This window comes from Lepidochelys kempii, chromosome 3 (assembly GCF_965140285.1).
Source record: "Lepidochelys kempii isolate rLepKem1 chromosome 3, rLepKem1.hap1, whole genome shotgun sequence".
NCBI lineage: Eukaryota > Metazoa > Chordata > Testudines > Cheloniidae > Lepidochelys > Lepidochelys kempii.
The window spans coordinates 175,058,305-175,081,435 of record NC_136382.1 but is presented as its reverse complement, the minus strand read 5'-3'; positions in this window follow the sequence as shown (position 1 = coordinate 175,081,435).

Below are 23,131 nucleotides of genomic sequence, written 5' to 3'. Positions count from 1 at the left end.
AGTAGATTCCCCAAATTATCTAAAATAATACATGCATGCATGTCAACGATTCATTCATTCATCCATTCAATTGTAAGTAGTGATAAAAACTGAGTTTGGGATCAACGAAGAAAAATGACTGGGCTAATAAAACACAACCTCAAAGCAGAAAATAAAACCCTCCGGCTTTGCCTGCTGTAGAGAAATAAGGTTATTGGGGAAAGAGGAGAGTCATGAGGAGAGCGCTTAAGGAGCCGGTAGGAAAACAGGATGGGGTTTCGGTGGTTAATAAAAGGTCATATTGCTCAGAGGAGGCAATATTTGATCAGATGAAAGTAAACGAAGGGATAAATAGAGTGAGAAAGGCCCTTTGAAATCCAGGGGCGATGAAAACTTCTGTGGATTGTGGCGAGGATCATGTGTATATACCGTGTGGGGAAGGGACTGGAGAACGAGCCATTCCGTTCAATGATAGGGAGTTAAAAGCAGAAATCTCGCTGTCAAAGAAGCTGGAGGGCAATCTGTCAGTAGGGACACACTCTTCAGCCTACATCCAGGAGAGGGGCAGGGGACGGATGATAGAGTTATGTCAAGTACGGCTCTCCGTTTAACTTCATTGGACGGTGCAACTTGAAAATCCCTACATGTTAAGACTTACTCAAGCAGACTGCACTTGCCTTTAGTAATTATGTTTTCTAAGTTAGCTCAAATCCCCAGATTTTCCACACAAAAAAAGTTTTGCAACAGATGAATATGTAGAAAGTGACGTGACTAATCCTTGATTTTAAACAGATTAGTTTATGATTCAGGAGCTTTATGTTACATGGGGCAAATCCCGTCAGAAATGTTTGCTCGCAGGCTAACAGTACAGGTTTCGGTAGGTAAATAACATGGGGGGGGGGTCCCCATCCTGCACGTTTTACCCAGGCAAAACTCCCACTGGCTGCCACAAACTGATTCGACTGGGAATTTCTCCGGAGTAAGGAATTATGTCTCACTGCACCATGCAAAATCCACAGCCGGGCTCCAGGAAATAGCAGGGGGTTAGCCCTGCCTCCACTGGCCAGGCGAACAATCCTCCCACTGGACAGCTCTAAACAAAACGTTTATCTCCCGTGGACGTTCCGCTTTGGGTGTCCCTGAGAGCAGGACTGGGCTTGTTGCCTTCAGAGCAGGGGTAGCCTGTGTTAGCACTTGGCCAGTGTGCGGAGACGCTGGTTACCAGAGAGTGAATGCTAGCGTAGTCACAGCCTCTGTCTCCTGACCACGCAGCCTGAACTCGCCACTGCAAGCCAGCCGTGTCACCGCCCTGAAATAACATGCTGGGGGCGTCACAGGGCCAAGACACCTCCCTCACTCGCCCTCATACGCTACATCGTCGTGCTCGCCCTGTAACTACATGGCCACGACATATATAAGTGAAGATTGTTTTTGCCCTCGAAATAAAATGGTACCAAACACAATGATTAGCGCAGCGTTTACAGTCTGCATGTGAGTCCACTGCATTGTGCTTTTAAAACAATCCAGGCTTGAATATTCACACCGCACAGATACATATGGTTTTATCCGCTGATAAACCCGCTTTTTACATTTGCCAGCTAGCTTTCTGAGGATTATTTTAGAGATCGTTGCAAAAGGAATTCCAGAAGCCCTCTGTTTTACCCCTTTAATCCCGAAAATAACACTGAAGGGAATATGAAATAGTAGCTTCGAGCTGTGTGGAAATAACGTTGATTGACGGTAGCGGAGCAAAACCGAGCTATCTGGTGACTCATACATATTGAACAGTCTGGCTGATCCGATCCTGCCACTTTACTCGTGCCATAGTTAGGGGTTTTGGGCTAGTGGCCCCATTGATTGGCTACTGACTAGCCTAATATGTCAAGAAGGAATGTACTAATCTTCGCTCAACCTCGGGACTATTTACGTGGATTCCAGGCGCTCTCCTCTGTTTAAATTGCTTCAGATTGCACTATCCCAGTTACACAAACATTGGGAGAAATTTAAAGCTTTCCGGGGAACGGAATTAAATACAATCTGCAAAAGATTATTTTGCTGCATTTTATCGGGTATAAATTAAGTCATTTCACAGCCATTCAGTTTAATCTAGACAGAGAAGTAATATCGCCGAGAGAAGTGCCAGGCTTGGCGTATTTCCTAAGGGATATTTCAGATGAAGCTTCATATTTCCCCCACCCCCGATTCTTTGCCTAGGAGCTTTGTTAGAAATGAAGCCATAACCTGTCCATAATACGGAATAGGAAAGAGTGAGTGAAAATATGGAATATTAAAGAGTGAGTGACAGTTCTTTAAAATGCCTGGATAGAAATGTCTATGCGAGGCACACAGTATAAAGTAAGGTTTCAGAGTAACAGCCGTGTTTGTCTGTATTCGCAAAAAGAAAAGGAGTTCTTGTGGCACCTTAGAGACTAACCAATTTATTTGAGCATAAGCTTTCGTGAGCTACAGCTCACTTCATCGGATGCATACCGTGGAATGCATCCGATGAAGTGAGCTGTAGCTCACGAAAGCTTATGCTCAAATAAATTGGTTAGTCTCTAAGGTGCCACAAGTACTCCTTTTCTTTTTGAGTATAAAGTAACCAGTCCTGAGTTGCGAAAGCTGGAGAGAAATTATTGCCGTGTCTAGGAGGAACAAGGAGAGCCTGGTATAATCTCAGCCTCTTTCCTTCAATACACCAGCCCTCGGGTATGGCATAGGAAATCCAGTCTGGGGAACATTGCTCAGAGAGCCAGGAAAACCAGTCTGCTGAAGGGAAGGGTTCAGTACTTTAGCACGCTGGGGAAGGTACTGGAGTTGACTGCGGAAGTGTAGACAGGGAAATTGAAAACTATGTCTTATATTGAGCAGCACTTTGGGCTCATAGCGCCTGTTGGGATCCCGGATGATTTGTCTATTTAAAAATTAAACAAAGGAGTTAGAATCAAAGGAGATGTTTTACTTTTCAGACATGATGAAAAAAAGCAACGTATTGTGTGGCTAGAGGGTCCGTCTTGTTTCCACTGAAGTCCACAGGAGCTTTGCCTTTACCGTCCCTGAAAACAGGAGCGGACCCTTAACCATGAATGTAACAGACGTTCTCCCTTTGAGCAGGAATCATAGAGAACCGGTGCCCTTCCCCTTCGCCAAGTCCCTCGCCCCTCCAGTAGCGGGATACACCCTTCGGATTCGAAGTTGTCAGGGTGAGAGCCGGCATGTGCGAGCTGATGTGCTGTCTTACCCACCCAGACCCCTCTTCTTCAGGGTCACCCCTCTGATTCCCGCTTCAGTCCATTGTAAGGCGAGGCTTGGAAGATGAGAGTGTAGAAATGAAGAGGTGTCCTTTTGCAACTAGTGCTTTGCAACGCCAGGTTGATCCTAGCGGGAAGCAGCGAGGGGGCCAAGGTGCCAGAGGAACCCGCTGTGGAGCACACAGGTCCAAGGACACAGCGGGCGGCGCTCCGGCGGAGAGCGGAAAGTCCTCGGGAAGATGGCAGTCACACACGTGCTTCTGGTGACCCCATTACCTGTGAAGTCCTACAGGAAATACATATTTGAAGCCGCCAGGACAAACAGACATGCCTTTTATAGACTTGCCTGTCCTGCCATGAAAAATGAAAACCGCAGGGGGTCGGGGTGCAGGAGGGGTCCGGGGTGCGGCAGGGGGCTCAGGGCAGGGGGTCGGGGTGCAGCAGGGGTGCGGGGTGCAGCAGGGGGCTCAGGGCAGGGGGTTGGGGTGCAGGGGGTTGGGGTGCAGGAGGGGTGCGGGGTGCGACAGGGGGCTCAGGGCAGGGGGTCGGGGTGCAGCAGGGGTGCGGGGTGCAGCAGGGGGCTCAGGGCAGGGGGTCGGGGTGCAGCAGGGGTGCGGGGTGCAGCAGGGGGCTCAGGGCAGGGGGTCGGGGTGCAGGAGGGGTGCGGCAGGGGGCTCAGGGCAGGGGGTTGGGGTGCAGGAGGGGTGCGGGGTGCGACAGGGGGCTCAGGGCAGGGGGTTCGGCTCCAAGAGGGGTGGGGGGTCCGGTCCGGCACGCACGGGGGGCGGGGCAGGCTGCCTCCCTGCTTGCCCTGCCCCCGCGCAGCTCTGGGAAGCAGCCTGAACCTGGGGGGAGGGGCACAGGGGACTGTGTGTTGCCCTGGCCGCTCCTCCAGGTACCTCCCCCGAAGCTCCCATTGGCCGCGGTTCCCCGTTCCCAGCCAATGGGAGCTTCGGGGGAGGTACCTGGAGGAGGGGCCAGGGCAACACACACACCCCTGTGCCCCCCCACGCCGGATCCCGGCCGCTTCCCGGAGCGGCGCGGGGGCAGGGCAGGCAGGCGTGGAGCCTGCCCTGCCCACGGTGCGCGCCAGGCCGGAGCCGCTCTAGGTAAACTCGGGGGGGGCCCGCGAGGAGCTGGTGGGCCGCAGAAAATAACCCCCCGGGCCGCCTGCTTGAGACCCCAGGTCTGAGGCAAAGGTCCGAGGGAGGCACCTTGATTCCGAAGCAGTTTGGCAGTGTACAGTCAAAGTTGAAGGACTCCGCTCGGTAGGATCCCTAGGCCCAGGCCCTCCCACCTGAGCTGGACTTGGTCAGACTTGGACTCCGGCACTGACAAAGGGCCGTTTGTCATCATGATTGTTCCAGAGGCTGCAAATGATAGTCCGAGAATCAACAGTGAAAGTGAAAATCAGCCCACTTGTTGCAATTACTGTCCCTGGTGGGATTTCAAACGCGCCGAAGCGATTTAGGAACATACTCACCAGTACCTTTCGATGAGAGTTGTGTCCCCAGATCACCTGGGCGCTTTGTAAACTGCCGCCCCGCACACCATGTGGGGGGCGGGGGGCGAAGTTGGGAGGAATTTTTTGCCCTTTCAGCCTTTGCTACGTGTACAGTAGTGAGCTCAAGGTTTCGTTCGTTAAACGTTTATAGTAAAATTAACCTGGAGCATCTGTACAGGCCCATTCACAGGGAAAATGCAGTGACACATTACAAATAATCCAGCTGGGGAAAGTTTCACCGTTGTTCCCATCTGCTGAAAAACGCCATTTCCACGGTACCAGATTTTATTATAGTCCTTTGAATCCTTTCCCAGTAACAAAACTTCTATAGATTTCAATGAGAACAGGATCAGGCCCCTAATGGGAAGGTTCAATGGGAAGATATGAGAAGGTTGATCAAAGACGGATTGGGTATTGTCTTTTTAATATTCTCAGCAGGCTGTTTGCTATTGGTGTAATCAACTACACCACAGAGAGCTGAAAAATAGCGTCCACTCTGGTCGTTCGGGTGCACCTCTGAATTTAAGACCGGCGCTTCCTACAGGAATATAGTCATAACTAGCCCACCGAACCTCAGATTGTTACCCAGTACTCTTGGGTACACGCAATCTTCCTGGCAGATGAATTCTGTGTGTGTCAAGTAAACCCCATTCTGGAAAAATTCTCTGCTGTGGAAACAGCTATTTATTTATGAGGCATTGTGCATACGTATGAAATACAAGATATTTCCTGTACATCTGGTCATGAGGGGACAGCATTATTCAACATTTACTTCAACTGAAACGTGAAGCTAAAATAATCAAAACAAAAAACAACCCAAACTCGGGACGCCAAGTTTGATCGGATTCAGAACACAACCCAGGGGCATTTTAACAGGAACGTATTGTTTCTAAGCGCTTCCAACTGCTACAATGGACCGGGCAAGTTATTTTCACTGTTCATCCCGGGGTCTTCGGGTTAGACTTGCATCTAACAGCTGTTAAATGCGATAGTATGTAAACAGAAGCATATAATAATACATACCACTCAGGTAGGAGGTTGTGGCTAGTGTTTGGAAAGGGGTAAATTTTCTAAGACTAAAAACAGCATGGAATATTGTGTTTTCAAAACAAAACGACAAACAATACAGTTACGTAACTTTTACCGGGACACAAATACAATTCATTTGTGTATATACTGTTCAATTAATAGTATGACGTTGACAAGATGAATATTTAAAGTAAACTGTTTTAATCTTTCATCAGAATGTTTTAATTGTGTATTTAGAGAGCCTCTCAAATCTGTTTTAGGCGAGATTGGTGCGAAGGTGGAGAATGTACAGAACAGATTATGGGGTACTTCCTAGATTTATTTCCCTCCAAAACTCGCTTTTTAATCCTTTTCAAATAATGAAGCCTGAAGCGAATAATTCCCCCCCCCCCACGATTTAATGGACAATAACACAGCTATACGATGAGTGATTCAACTAGACACAATTCAAGAGTCTCCCTCACCCCCCTTTTACTTAACGATGGGCTTTGGGTGATGTAGCTGATGAGACGTGTTTCTCTGACAATGTCTGGAAACTTTCAGAGTTTCAGTGTAGTTGGGCACCATAGATTTCTCAATGTAATCTCAAGGATAGAAATGTGCAGAAAAATGCAAAAAACCAAAACGAAAACAACCCGCCCCCCCAAAAAACCCACACCAAACCCCAAACAAACACTTACTTCGAATCTGCATATACTTAGAAAAGGAAACCGTCAAAAATGCCGCAGTTTTCAATTATTATTCTGGGATGGGAGTATTATTTTTACCAGTCTCATAGGATATGGACATCGCACTGAACTTCGGAGTTATTTCGATTTACTCCTGTAACTATTCTAAAACAATGAGTATTCTTATTACTTTATTATATCTATTCAATGGAACTAAACAAATCCCTTGAATAAGTTAACCTGATCGCTGCTTCCCTCATCATTAGCTTCAACCCGACCTTTCTGGCTTGGGTAAAGCACTGGGATATTTCACAGCCCGTTGCTGTTTGCCTCTGCTGAATAATTTATTGCCGCAGGTCCAGAGTAATAAGGAAACACTGCCGAGACTGCAGTTGCCCCTTGAGCATGAAATCCTCTCAGAGTTTCTGCGGGTCACGCACATATGCCTCTATCGGATCAATGCTCTGGCTCTGCATCGTTCTTGGGCATCTTGCGCTGTGTTTTATTCCCCAAGCCAGCGGGCAGGAGAACAGAAAGTGAGGCGCTAACCTTCTGCTCTACTGCCCTGTGAAGGGCGAACGCTAGGACTCAGATTGGGTGGAATAGATACCCAGATGAAAGAGACAGCATGAAAAGCGTGTGGGAGCAACTGATGTTGATGGTCTTGCATTTATCTCAAGCGCTCTTGTGACATCTTAGCTGAAGGGCTTCGCCCCCTTTGGTCAAACGCCATATATTACAGCTGCCTCTATTCACCCCGATAAGGTGCAGTAGTCATGAGAGCACATGCAGGCGAGGGAAGACAGTAGGAAGGGCTCTTACCGAACATCGGTGAGCCCATGAGAAAGCAAACAGAGCGCGCCGGAGAGTGTTGGCCGCCCAGCTCAGATTGCCTTCGCTAGACACAGGTTTAGGGGAACCGGAGAGTAGATTTAGCCACCCTGGTCAAGAGAACAGCCAGAGATTAAAGGGCTACCGCAAGGCAGTTTAGGCCGAGGGGTATTTCTGTTGTGGCATGACAGAGGGAAAGATTAATATCTTAACTAATTATTGCTATTACTGTTATTGTATTACTCCCGATTAGTGTTACTGTATTACTCCCGATTAGTGTTACTCCCGATTAGTGTTACTGTATTACTCCCGATTAGTGTTACTCCCGATTAGTGTTACTGTATTACTCCCAAGCCGAAAAGGCCTCATGGGTGAGATGCAGTGTCTTATGCCGCAGTCTTCAGACACCTAGCTGTGGAAATGCCTAAAAGGGAGACGCCGTGATCACGGCAACAACTCTTTTGCTCGTGCAGCCTGTTAGTTTGCTAGAGCAGCGGTTCTCAAACTGTGGCTTAGGCCCCCAAAGTGGGTCATGGCCCCATTTTAATGGGGCCGCCAGGGCTGGCCTTAGACCGACTGGGGCCAACGCTGAAGCCAGAGCTCCACACCTGGGGGCCAAAGCCTGAGCCCCACCTCCCCCGCCCAAGCCCAAAGGCTTCAGCCCAGAGCGGTGGGGCTCAGGTTACAGGCCTCCTGCGCTGGTGCTGGGGCTTGGGCTTTGGCCCCCGGCGGCTGGGGCAGCGGTGAAGGGGCAGGCTCAGACTTCAGTCCCCCAGGGTGATGTGCTGTAGTTTTTTTGTTTGTTTTTCTCAGAAGGGGGTTGCAGTGCAATGAAGTTTGAGAAGCCCTGTGCTAGAGTGAAATCCTAGCCTCTGAAAGTCAATGGGAATTTTGCTTTGAGGACCAACCCTGCCTTGCTCCTTCAGACAACACTTTCAGTAAGTTCACTGAGGCAAAACCTCCTTAGAAATAACGGGACTACTTTTGCCTGAGTAAAGGCTTCAGTAGGCCTTGGTTCCTGAAACATGCACCCAAGAGCAGCTTACATTTGCAAGATGTGTATTATATTCTTCTTCTTAGGCACAATGACCATGTTATTAACATAGTTGCAAGATATTTTTCTTGGAGTGTTCAATGAGGGCATCTCTAAAAATGTAATGATGAGATACTTTGTTGGTTTAAGCTTAGTATGTCCTAAAATATACCATTGTGCATATGGCCTTTCTGATTTCCAGTTGGATTCGAATGAATTGCCATTTAGATTGTATCTAATGTTTGGAAGCATTTCATTGCTCGAAGAAATCTAATGCAATGAGCAGAAAGCAGGAGAATACTCTTGGCACTGGATGAATTCGGTGTGGTAATCTTTTGGTAAATTTGCAGTTTTTTATGCCAAAGCAAAGCGTCTTTGCTTCGTGTCTGCTCATATGTTAAGGAAAGCGAAGACACCATTTGAGGAATCCAGCTGGTTGCAAATCAGACATTTAATCTCTCAGCTGGAAAGATTTAATGGATCAGTATCAAGTAACAGTTCTGGAAAAGTAGCGTCCTTAAACCCCCCCCCCCCACAAAACCCTCCCCCCCAACAACCCAGAGATAAATCCTGATTGAATAATAGTAAATGAAAACCATGGATTAAAGTGACTGCAGACAGTATTTTCTTTGAAATACTCAAAAGAAGCCTTGGGAGCCAACTGACTTGACAAAACACTCGGTGTGATGTTGATATTTGCACAGATTCCAGACGCAATCTCGGGACATGTCCTACCCTTGCTTGGAAGGATTCCCCACCATTCTCCCCTTCACGCTCACCTTCTGAAACGGCTTTTGTGAGGTGTGCAGAGGAGAGAACTGACCCCATATCACTAGAGGAAAGAGGTATAGTTTTCCTCTGGGCTGGGAGCTGGAGATCAGAAATGATGTGGGCGTGAATGAACCAAACCGCGGGCACCATCCGAATGAACCTTGTCTGGGGGTGCGCTAGTCTGAAAATGCCGACATGCAAGAGCGGCATCATTTTATTCAGTTATTAAAAGAAACCCCTGTGTTGCGATGTGTGTGAACTTTTGTGGGCCGGTGGGGGAATTTGTGTGTGTGTGTGTGTAAGGATGGCAGCAGATTTGGGAAACGCGGAAATTTAGCCCCCTCCAGTGCATTTCTCCACTTTAAATAAAAGATTAGAAGCAATCCTACTCTGCACTTGGTCTAGCTGAGCTTTTCCGTTGCATTCCCCCCACCTCTCTACATTTGGAAGGCAGATGTATCGTCTGGACCTCTGGGTCCACAGAGGAATAATTTCCGCAGGCTGCGATATGTGACACTTTTCTGAACCTTGCTACTTTCCCTGAAGCTCTAGAGGTTGTAACTTTAAACGGGCTCGAGCAGTTTTGGAAAATGTACTTTCAACGAACAAAAGGGGACCTCATGCCGATAAGTGGAAAAGCACTTGAACTGGCATCCCCTGATCTCGGGCGGAGTCATTACTGTGGACGATTAAACCCCGTTCCCCCAGCTGGACAGGTGCTTCAATTCGAGAGGGCACATCGGGGGCGACAAAGCTGCCTGATGGTTCTACCATCTTTAGAGCAGCGTCCCAGGGAAAGGATGTCTGCACTAGACCTAGACCTGGTGCTTCGGCTCCGGCAGGTCTCCTCCCTGATCCTCCCAGCTGAAAAGTCTTGGCTGCTCCCTCGTTACACTCGTGTGTGCTCTTTGTCTCTCGTTGCATTTTGCCTAGTACCGGCGGTCAGTGGCACATTGAAGTCCTTCTTTCCCAGAAAGATCAGGTCACATTTGAGTCAGGCTTGGAGAAATAGCTGCCTTCTCCTGTAACATGACTTCAGGAAGAACAAAGAGGCTCCGCTGCCCTCTTAACAACAACAGGAGAAGGGGAGGGGGGGACTTTCATTTGTTTCTATTCAAAGTAAAACAGGTATGACCAGGCAAAGAGGTTCCTTCGCTTCTTCAAGGAGTATGTGGCTAATATCCATTACACACAGCCTGGTGTAACTCAACCCCACTGCAGCTCAGAGAGCTATGACTTGAAAAACGACCTCTTATTTATTTGCAGCATTGCTTTAAACCCCCACCACATACCCCAATAAATCAAAGTCCCATAGCCTCCAGGGGCCTGGGCTGTGAGTCTAAATGCGCCCGGCACAGTCCACCTCCAGCCTGTGTGTTAGGTGAGAAATTCTCCTTAGCAGTAGCTGCGGGGATCAGGGATCATCTCAATGAAAGGCTCACGTTTCCATTCCTCGGGGACTGGTCGCTTTTGGACCGTCTGCCACAACCCACGCCGGCTGCTAGTGTAACCTTTGCCAGCTGCAGTGCAGAGCTTCGCTGGAGGAAGTCTCATGGCAAATGAAACCAAACGCACCTGCAACGAAGGGATCAACAAACAAGGGAGCCTTTAGGAGGAGTTTCAGAGTGTGCATGGAGAGAGATCGTTCATGGGCAGAGTCATCTATAGTACAACATGAGCTGTCCTCATCGGTGTTAGGAAAATAAACACGGGCATCTGCACCTCTACAAGGAGCAGCTGCCCATGTACTGTGATACCCAGGGATTTATTTAAAAAAACCCCAACGCGGTTCAGGCTGAGCTCCAGAGTGGTGTATTGACCCCTAACTTAGAGCATGACTTGTAATGCACACGCCAGAGCTCCCAACGCCAAGCCAGTTTCCTACCTCTGTGGGGGAGTGACCTGAGGAACTAGCAAGAGAGTTAAGGGCATATTTGTTTCACACCTGATTTCACACTCTCTCCCTTAAACTGCACAGATCTGTGGGTGGCAGATCCCGGGGGTTCCAGCTAGGAACAACAATATTTAAAGAATGAAACAACAGAACCTTTTCACCCCCATTACAGTCTCGGCTTACAGCCCCCCTTTAAAACCCTGCTTTGCCTTGAGCCTACAAACAAACAAACAAACAACAACAACAAACAACCAACTTTACATGGGTTAGGCTGCTTGAGTGCTCAGACCAATGCCTAGCATGCTGACAAATATTGTCTCACTGTTCCCTAGCATTCCCCCATCAGTCTGTCTGTACCCATCTGTTGTCTCTTGTTTTATACTTAGGGCCTGGTCTACACTTAAAATTTATGTCAACCTAGCTTCTTTGGTCAGGGGTCAATTTTTCACACCCCTGAGTGCTGTAGCTATGTTGACCAAACCTCCAGTGTAGATTATACAGCTAGGTCAATGGGAGAATGCTTCTGTCAACCTACCTATTCTTGTTTGGGTAGGTGGTGTTCCTACATGGATGGGAAAACCTCTTACATTAGGGTAGATGGTGTCTACACTACAGGCTTATGCTGATGTCACTATGTTGCCACTATGTTGCTATGCCGGTATAGTCCCCATAGTGTAGACATCTTTAGGCTGTAAACTCTCTGGGGCAGGGACTGCTCTTTTGTTCTGTGTCTGTACAGAACCTGGCCCAATGGAGTTCTGGTCCAAGACTAGGGCTCCTAGGCCCCAAGATGATGATGATTATGATGATGGAAAGAATCACCTGAGAAAAACAGAGAATTCCTTCCAAGAAGCTGGAGTGGGACAAAGGGGTCAGTTGAGGCCTGTTAACTGGAATTCACAATCCGGAAAGCTATATTGACCTTTACTCTTAATAATGCACATTCCCAAACAGACATACTGTACTTGCATATCCAGTACATGTTTAGTTTAAGTCTGCCCATGGCCTGCCTCTCCTCTCCCCCCAATGTTAAGGCAAGAACTTTTGATTTGTCTGTTCAGCATTCAGGGGTTTTGGATGGATTACACTATAAGACATAGGCAGCTTTTCCAGATTTGCTAATAAAACCCCTATTTCCTTTTTGCCTAAATAGTCCTCCTTATAACTGGGGAGAAGAGAAAAGCTCAGCTGGATGACACGGTGTATAAACACAACATGAAATGGACTTCTTGTTTTCATTCTTGCCATTCTATTTTTAAAACTATCAGATTAGCCATTCAAAGGAGGATTTATTGCCAAGAGATTTGGTTTATTCACCTGTTTCTAGAAATTTCATTATTACAAACCTGGTTCTTTTAAACCCATTGTCAGTGTCCAACTCTTCAACAGATTCAGAAGGTCCTATTTCCTACCTGGGAAAATACAGATTTTTTTTTCATTATGTTGAAGCCACTGCAGAGACTTCACAAGAGTGTTAAGAGAGAGGAAAAGGTAGTCTTGTGGCTAAGGAACTAGACTGGCTTGGAAGATTTGACTTCAACTCTGAGCTGTGTTTTCTGTGTTTGGGCAAATCACTTCCTCACTTTGACCATGTACAAAATGGGGCTAATAATACTTTCTCCCAACCTTTGTCATTCTTATCTATTTCGGTTGTAAGCTCCGTGGGTCAGACTCTCTCTTTCTTTGTGTTTGTACAGCATCAAGTACCTTGGAGCGTCTAGATGCTACTGCCACATAAATAATAACAATAAACAACTTCTTCCTATTGGGGAATGTGCAAAAAGGTATCACTTTTCAAAGAGGATTGTTTGATGGCAGTCTGATTTGTAAGGAATGTAATGCACAACACAGAAACAAATGTAGTCAGCATAATATTAACACATTACACTTCACTTCCTGACTTCTTTTCCCATTTACACAGGGTCAGAGGAGCCCATAATTTTTCACCGTTCCTTCTGATCCATGTCACGGATTTATAGGTCTTGGAGTTCCAGTTCTTTTCTCTTTAAACTTCTCTTGACAGAGACTTTCCATCGTATCTTCCATCTTCCATGTCCTTTCTTGCTGTCCTCTTTCTTCCAGGCTTTCTTTGCTGGTTGTTCTCCCATCCTTATCACATGTCCAGCGCACTCAAACATGAGCTCTCCAGCCTGTCACCAAAAGTCCCAAGTTCATCTTGATTTCTTCCATGTGCACTTTGTCTACCCTCTGCTTGCCTGCCATTCTCCTCAGTATATTATTATCTGCTCCCTGTATTGTCTCTTCTTCTATCACCATAAGGTCTACTGTTTCTAAACCAGAGAGCAGCCAGGGACAAAGACACATAGCATACACTTTTTCTTTCAGTTTGCTACTTAATTGCCAGTCCCACTGTACTCCTGCCACCTTTTTCACTGCTGTCCATGCACAGTGAGTTCCTCTTTTCAGTTCTGCAGACAGCGGTAGTGTTTGTCCTATGGAGACCCCTGCAAAGCTCAATTCTGGAGCCCCTACCTCAGACTGGGAAGACAATGGGGACAGTGTGGGAGATGGGAAAGGTCCATAGAAGTAGAGGTAATTCCTCCCAGAGCCCATCCTGTTCCTGACTTCCTCTGCCTGTGCCCGGCTCCTGCTCCCAGCTGGGGTTCTGCTGTCCAGTCTCCACCTCTGGGTCCACCCTGGATTCCCAGCAGCTCCAGCCCCTATGCTCCCCGACCAGTCCCAGGCTGCAGCTTCCCCACACATCCCCACCCTCTGCCCAGGCCCAGCACCGGGACTTGCAGGCTCAGAGGGTGCTCTGCAAGGGAGGAAAAAGGGCTGCCTGGCAGTGGAGCGCAGGGAACAGAGTCACCAGTCAGGGCCTTGTGTTTGGCCTGCTGGTAGTCAGCTGTTCTTTCCTGCTCCCCATGGGGGCTCTGCTGTAGAGGTGTTCTGCTATCAAGTGCCAGCTGGCCCCAGGCTCCTGGCAGCTCTGGTCCTTGTGCTCCTTGCAGAGTGTCTCTGAGCTGGAGGTGGGAGAGGGGCACTCAGAGGCGGGTCAGCGTGGGAACACTGCAGCCAGGACTAGGCAAGGGAGCGCAGGTGCCTGAGCTACATGAAGTCCGGGGCGGAGTTGAAGGTGGATGATGGGGATATTCTTAGAGCAGACTCCCCAGAAGGAGCAGGTTGGAGCAGCTGATGTCCAGTGAGCCAAACAGAAGGCCCCCATGGGCTGGATCTGGTTTTCAGGGGTCTCCTTGCTGACTCAGGGACTACTGTGATTGCATGGGTTGCAGGTGCTTAATGCGGCCACTGTCTTCAGCTCTCTCTCTGATGGCACTAAGTGTACTTCCTAAGTACACCCATTCTTTCTTCTGATTCAGCTTCTCTCCTGAAACTTCAATCAATCAATATTAATACAAATATTGTAACCACTGTTTCTATCTTTAAAATGAATATTCAGGGAGATTATTCTTAAACAGAATATATACACCCTGCTCATTCCTATGCAAAGCTAACGTCAGCCTAGCACTGCTTAATATTTCCATAAGACAGGAAGAAAAAAAATGCTAACTTTGCTGACAAATATGACTACTGGCAAAGTCAGGGTTGATGGGCAAGAAATGATTTTCCCATCTTCTGAGATTTTTGAAATTTCAAAATTTTTCCCAGGCCTGAATTGGGACAAAATAATTGAAAACTCAAAAAAAAAAAATAAAATAAAATTGCAGGCTGGTCAATTAAAGATTTCATTTTGATAATTTCAAAACGTTTCATTTTAGTTGTAACCTTTTAATTTTTAAGCAGTTTTAACTGTAACTTAAATTTGGAAACAAAAAGTCATTTCAATCAGAAAAACTAAACTTTTTTGTTCTGAAAATGTCAAACTATCCCATTTTGACAATTTTGAAACTTTTTTATTTTTTTTTCAACATAGTAAATTCGATGAAACTGACCCTGTCCTGTGAGGAAATTTATATTTACTTGAATAGGCATTTTCTGATTAAAAACATTTTATTTAAAACATTCCCAACCAGCCCTAACTATTGAATCCAAAGCTGTAGTCCAAACTAAGGAAAGCTAAGTAAAATGAATGTTCCAAAATGAAAATGCACAACTAGTTAAACTAAAAATATATGTTCTTAGGGTAACATTTTCAAAAATCACTAACAGACAGGAGTTCGAGGTGCTTTTTGAAAATTTTACCCTTGATCCACCAATCCTTATAAGAGTATTCTTTTTGTTAACTGTTTGTTTTTGTTTTATAAGGATTCATACAGGTAAGCCTATATAGTTAAAATACACAGGTAAGTAAGCATGAAGGTTAAGAATACAGATTCATGATATCATTAATGATATAGCCAATGCTTGCATATATAGAGACATTAATGTAATTTACAATACATTTGACATGAATTAATATATTTTTCTTGCCTTTTGGCTAAAGCTTGATCATATTCCCATTGATCATGTTCCCATGTTCCTATCACAAGCTTGGTCATGTTCCCACTGAACTCTGTGGCAAAATTCCCACTGACTTCAAAATGGGGTCAGGATCCAGCTCTTAGGATCCATTGAAGTCAATCAGAATCTTTCCATGGAATTAGTGGGCCTTAGTTCAGGCCCATAGGACATAGATTTGTTCTTCCTCAGTAATCTGTATGTTGCACCTGCAGGGAGAGCTTGGTCTTTCAATTTTTTTCCATTTCCCTTTTCTAGGGTGCTATATAAGGAGATAATTAAAATTCCTCAATACAGTTCTGCTCCCCTAACTCAGCCCAATACTTATTTTTTATTGTTGTTATTTGTTTTGCCTAGCACCTGCAATAAACTAGGTGCTGTAACTGACTGTGGTTTTCATTGGGACTCCCATCCTTCTTCTCTCTCTCCCTTCAGAAGCTCCCTTTCCTGACTCCTTCATCAGCTGTCCTGCTTGCAAGGCAGAAGAAAAGAAGAAAAAATGTCAGTAGGAAAATGATCTGTGGAGACCCAATAGCAGCACCTTGCATGAGGTCTGGGAATGGGGAGGGGGATAGAAGGAGATCTGGAGATGTTTACATTGTGCCTCATTCCTTTCCCCTTTTGTCATCATCTCTCCCTTCTATTTTCATGTTATTTCCTATTGATTTTTATCTTGTTTAGAACATCATGTCTGTATCTCCTCTTCTCTCCCTACACATGGTTCCGCTCACTTCCCCTGGTGCACCTGTCTAACCTTCAGATACTCAAAAGGTATTTAGGAGCCCAACTCCCATTATATCTTTGAGGATCTGGGCTTTACCACCTGCTCAGCCCCTCCTCTAGGGCTCTATCAGGGCCCACTTCCCTACTCTGGTCTTGTAGGGCCTGGCTCCCATTCTCATCCCTCCCATGTCTCTCGCCTCTGTGCCTCACTTCTTTCCTGTCATTCCATCTCCGCTTTCTCAGCCCCAGGATGAGTTCTCGGCCCTTTGTTTACATGAGTGGGTGAGGGCTAAGTTGACAAATGCCAGCCTACCTGCCCCTTAGATCCACTACTAATGATTACAGAAATACTTGATATTCACCTTCCATTAGAAATTCTTTGGTGTGGGGCAGGCTATTTTGCATCACACCTTGGGCAGGTTATGGCTATCGAGCTGGCCCTGGAACAAGCTCCCAATACCTGGAGGACGATCTGGGATTATAGAGCTAGCACAGCAGCTTATACACCAACATAGCACTAACATATATATTAACGTATACATCAGCATAGCAGCTTACACAACACCACTATCCCCTTCTGCCAGCATAGGAGGCAAACCTGCAGCAAAGGAGGAAAGACTGGGGCTTCCCTGCACCCTGCCGATCCCTACATGCAGGCCTACTTGTTGGCAGCTGGTGCATGTTAGCACCTATGCACTTCAGAGCAGCCTGAGGGCTGCTCTAACTTACACCAGCGGCCTAGCCCTGCACACATCAGCCCAAGGACGAGGAATGAATGAAAGTGAGCTTTCTGACATCTTTGCATCCGTCCCTCAGACCTGTGCTGTCTGTATGCAGTTTGGTGGAATCCTAGACTCTGGCCTGGAATTGTCAAATCACATCTGTGTTTATGTACATGTTCATGGGATACCTGTTTATGTCTATCTGGAGCATTATAAAAGAATCTGCTAGGACTGTTATACAGTATAATCCTGAAATGGAATGGTCTCAGCCAATCAGAGCACTGGGATGCTGTACAGGTACTGATTCATAAATATAAACTTATTTCTCATTTTTCACTTCTTTGGACACTCATGTACTGAGGTCTTAGTTGCATAGTTATTGTACCCTAATTTCTCAATAATAAGAAGATGCAAATCCCTATACTGTGAGTAGCTAATAATGAGGATTCTTGGGCAGATTGAAAGAGTTTCCATAACTATCTGTGGATGCTTCTCAAACACTGAACAGCTGTTATGCAAATCACTCTGATCTCATTGGCTGTTGTTTTCAGAACTCACCATTCATGTGCTCACAAAACCAGCAACACTAGAGTCGGAAGCTGAGGCAGCCATATTTGCCATGGGAGTACAATGGGGAATGGTGAGTACAGAAGTCAATTACAGTATAATGTTATGAGAATGTGAAGTACTTTACAGTACAAGAATAACTAAAGAGTGTTTCCTGTTAATTTGGTAACAACTAGATCCTTCAGCCTCTGACTTTAATAGCCAAAGATATGACTATTGCTTTGTAAACAAGCAGATCACTCAGGCCTAACATTTATCAAGGTATTTCCCCCCTATAGTTTACAGGAGATATAAAAGAGAGAGAGAGGTTTATTCTGTAGAAACTTTTTTGAACCCTAACCGTAGACTAACGCACATCAATGACGGGAAACTCCGTGCAACCTATGATCATGTTGAAATGCTGAATTTGACAATACCTCTCTAGAATCCAATTTGGGAATCTAATTTTGAGTCATAAAACTCTCAGCTGTAGCCCGTTTGGGGAGAAGAGGGGAGCAGTGTATTCAGGGGTTACCACAACTTCTTCCCCACTGCAGGTAGACGTGCTTAAAGTACCCTCAATTACTGCGCTGGTTGGCTGACCTCAGCAAGAACTACACACAGTCCAGTTTGTACATCACAGACAACACTGTTAAGCCGCATAGCAACCTGTTCTGTAAGCAAGTATTATTATCCCCATTTTACAGCTGAATGCCCTGAGGTAGAGCGGTATAGTTCAACTGACTTGCCCAAAGCAACAAAGAGATCCAGCAGAACCCAGGAATCCTGACTGTTAGTCTCATAATGTAGCACTAGATAGAGCTCTCTTTAAGACAAATTTTCAGATATAATCTTTCAAGCAAATAAGCTTAACAAACTCCTTGCTGAGCCTAGAGAGATAAATTGGACTGGAATTACAGCAACCCCAGAGATATTCCAATAATACAATGGTCCAAATTTAGCCCTGGTTTAACACTATTGCTTTGGTGTCTCTTCCATCAGAGGTGATTTTGGGGTGGCTACACTGCAATTAAAAACCCACAGCTGGCCCATGCTAGCTGACTCGGGCTCATGGGGCTCAGGTTGTGGAGCTGAATGACTACAGCCCGAGCTATGGGACCTTCCCCACCTAGCAGGGTCCTAGAGCCTGGGGTCCAGCCTGAGCCCTGAAGACTACAATGGAGTTAAACAGCCATGCAGCCCCAGCCCCGCGAGCCAGAGTCAGCTAGCATGGGCCAGCCGCTGGTGTCTAATTGTGATGAAGACTATTCTTAGTCCCTTTCAGTTTAGTGAGATAGTATGAAAATGGCCCATGAAGAGCATCGCTATTAATTGAATAATTCTGCTCTCAGGTGTTGAAAAATCACAAGCATGTACTTTTAACTTTCAAAAAGAACAGTAGTACTTGTGGCATCTTAGAGACTAACAAATTTATTAGAGCATAAGCTTTTAACTTTCAGTGTCATCAGCATCTTATAGTGCAGTACATTATATTACAGAGTTTCTGTAACCTGGTATGACATAATGCAATGCATGGTAAACAAGATAATACAGCCTGATGTTTCAGAAGTACCCATCATGCTATAGAGAAGTGAGGTTTTCCAGGTAAAATTAGGTTAGTAAATAAATTATGTGTGATACAGCAACAGTGATAAAACCATGCTCAATGTAGAGGATACTGGGATCACTGAAAAGTATCTATACAGAGATTCACTTCCACATATATGTAGAAACAGGTTTAAGTTGGAACATGTCTTTGCTAATTAGTTATTTTATTGTATGAAGTTCTCGAATTCAGAAAACCCTCTGAAAGACAGTATTGCCTACATTCAAATTAGACAGAGGAAATTATTAGAGATAAGGGTTGGTAAATTATAGACTCCCAGCTGTTAGAGAAGGAAATAATGGTCCAGGGACTTCTTGTGTGACCTTGGGCAAGTTATTTAGGCCTAAATCCTCAAAGGTAATTAGGTGCCTAAATGACTTTGTGCATCCTAGACACAGAACCAGATTTTTAAAGGTGTTGAGGCACCTAAATACTTTTGAGGACCTGGGTCTCTGTGCCTTTGTTTCCATCTGTAAAGTAGGGAAGATAGCGCTTTCCTCCTCACAGGCGTGTTATGAGGATAAACCATTAAAGACTGTGAGGTGCTCAGGTACTAGAGTAGTGGGAGCCAAAATACCTTACATCAATTGGACATCCAGAGCCTCTCACTGTCCATTCAGGATTACTGTCTCCAGTGTACTCTCTAGTGAGTTGTCTGGTTTTAAATGTCCCAGGTGATGGGGCTCACATTTCACATGTCTTAATCTTTCTTCTTTTATTCATAGTTACATCTCACACAGAACCTAACTTGTGACACCCTACATCTTTCTTTCTTTTTTTCTTTCTCCTTCTTGGTGTTTATACCCATAAATATTTGTTTACTTGTCATATCTTATTCAGTTTATACATAATTAGCCCTTTGTTGCTTTCCTGTTATAAGCCCCTGGTAGTTTTGGTGCTTTTCTCTGAGATTTCATCAAGTTTGTCATTATGTTTTTGGCAATGTGGTACCCAGAACTGAATATAATATATCAGTAAAGGTAAGTCACACCACAGCTGTATAAACTATTAATTTCTCTATTCCACTATGTGATCCTGCCTCTGCAGCCCCAAATTGTATTGACCTTTTTGTACTGCAAACACATATGTAATTTGATGTCCACTATCACCTGTAAGGTCCAGAATTTTAAAGGTATTTAGGCAGTGCTGTACTCAGTGTTACAACAACCTAACTGATTTAAGAGCTTAAGTCTCATTTTCCAAAATGTTTTAGGTACTTATTAGCCAAAATTCCATTGAATGTCAGTGGGATTTTGGCTCCTAAGAGCCTAAATCCCTTTGGAAGATGAAACTTAAATCAGTTAGGCACTGCACCACTGAGTTCAACAACATCTGAATACTTTTAAAAATCTGTGCCTAAGTCTCTTTACCCATTAGTATGGGGTGAGGATTGAGAAAATATCTGCAGACAGCCCAGGGAATGTCAGTGAGAGGTCACAGGCTGACTGCAGAAAGGGCATCTTCTTCCTTCATAGGCCTGCTCTCTATATGCATTCACAGTCATAGCCATGGCCCCTATATACTATCTGCAAAGGCCTTTAGATTGGTAGAGCTAGTAAAGAGGGGGCAGGAAGTGATCAAGGAGGCCAAAATATGCAGGCTTTTGGAGAAGACACTAGGCCCAAATACTCAAAGGTGTTTAGGTGCTTAACTTCCATTGATTTCAATCGGATGTAGGTGCCCAAATACCTTTGAGGATCTGGACTTAGTATTTCTTAGGTGCTTAGGAGAATGGTTAACTTCTCCAGCTTCAGATTTCTTAGGCCTTGTCTAGGATCAAAAGTATGTTGTTAGAACATGTTGGTTAATAGGTGAAAGGGCTCCCACAGAATTCAGTAGCCTTTGGAGCAGGTCCACAATGCAGCCAAAGCAGCTTGGGTGGCAGTGGAACTGTGGTAGGCTGGCCATTCTCTTGTGGAGAAGCTAAGAGGTCAATACACTTTCTGTTTAAGTGGAGACCATCTGATCCAAATAAACTGTCAGCAGAGAGGGACTCCAGTTTATTCTCGGGTGTCACAGGGTGCTCTTAGCAGCTACCTGTCCCTTTGGAGACCAGCAGCCTGGTCACTTCAATCACCCAGGATACCAGGTGTGATTAGAGTAGGAAGGAGTTAGGTAGCTTGATTGGGTTTGGAAGGGTAGAAGAGATACTTACATCTCAAGGGAGCCTAACAAGCTAAGGAGGTAATTAGCTCACCAGCTGGAGAACCCAGGGAAGAAAGCAAGTAGCATAAAAGGCTGACCCAGGGAGTAGGAAAGGGCCTTTGTCCATCTGCTGCTATACTGTGTTGTGCCTGGAGCATAAGGAAGAAATAATAAGCACACTTGGTGAAGGTACCCTGGTGGACTGCACATGCTGCATAATTCACCCGGAGGACTTACTAGCCACGGTTTCCAGGAGCTAAAGGAGGTCCTGTTCACAAGGGACTTAAGGAGATGGAAGACGGGCAATACTTTGTTCATTTGTTATCAGGATTTAAGTAGGCTACTTTGCAGATAAAAAATATAAACACCTATAAAAACTTGAGTGGAGTAAATAAATTACGGGTAGATCTGGATATTTCAAGATGAATTTGAAATCAAAATAGTTTTCTATTTGAAGATAAGGAATGATTTAATTAACTAAGGGTTAATATACCTCATTCACAATTTTATGAGGATTGATGAAACGTCCTTGATAAGATCAATATTAATCATTTCTCTTTTGTTTTGCCCTTCCTTGATGGACTGGATCTCACCACCACTGCCAATGTGTGTTTAGTGTATTACCTTTGATCTGGTCAGAGAATATAGTCCCATCTATTTTTCTAATGTACTGATCTCAAAAGGTGTTGGCCCATTTGCCCTCCATTTTAGAGATGGAGGGTCCCTAAAAGGCCCACCTGCAGGAAACAAGTGGCCAATCCCTTTGTGTGGAGGAGTGAAAAAGAAATTGGGATCACACAAAAGGGGCTCGACTGACAACCTGTGAGACACAAAAAGGGCTCAGCTGACAACCTGTGACAACCTGTCCTCTACTTTGCCACCCACAGAACATATACAGAAACACACTGCCCCATTATGTCTCAACCATGGCCTCAAAGCATCACCTCAAGAGATGAGGGTATAGCTGGGGCCAGACAGGAGAGTGCAAAGTAGCCTGACAAAGCCTTTTTTTGAACAACTCACAAAGCAAAGGATTGAGCTGGAGAAGAATTGAGCACCCTCCATTCATGATGACAGTTAAAGATGCTCAGCACTTCATAGGATCAGCCCCAAACTGGGTATTTTAGAGTCATGGGGTAGAAAAAAGGGAGACAAAGCTGGTCCAGGGTATCTGCAGAGAGGTGTTCCGAGGCCATGGTAGGGCCATGGATTATGCTGCCTAGGAATTAAAAAAAAAAAAAGACAACCTGTTATTCTGTGCAATCTGGTGCATTCCAAAGGCAACGTCTGCCCCCACCCAAAAAACCCCAACCACAATACCTCTGCTCTTAGGTTAAAATACAAACTAGGTTCTCTCTCCACACCTACACAATTCTCTCTTCCTTTCCCTTCAAAACTTCCATTGCTCCACCCCGCATTCCATGCCATCTCTCACCCCATCAAAACAAACACACAAAAACCTCAACCTCCCCACCCCCAAAAAACCCTCTGTCACAGTTACAGGGTGAGCTGTGCCTTAATTCCTTTTAGTTCCTCTCAACTGCATCCCTTATGTGACAAGCCTGGCTTCCTGCACCTCAATCTGGGTGGAACCACATGGCCCCGCTTCTCTGAGACTGGATCTCTGGGCATCAGTCCCCCTGATTCCCAACTGTATTAATCCACAGGCCCAGCTACATTTAGCACCTGTAACCCCTTTCACTCCAGGGTCCTGTGACCAGAAAACTGATTAAAGCAATTCTAAAACAGCTCTTCAAAACAAACATGATTTATTCCTTCCCGTAAAGGTACAAAGCACAGAGAACAAAGCCACAGGGAATAAAAGTTCTATTTGCCTGGTTCTGAAGCTTTCCTTGCCTGCTTCTGATAAGTTCCCCTCAGCTCAGCTGACCACCATCTCTGGCTGGGAGAAGCCAACAGCCAGCTCAAGTCACAGCTCAGTCTTTGTCTCCGAGAGCCTCTCTGCCAACCTGTCAGCTCTCACTGATGCTTCCTGGGCAGTCTCTGGCC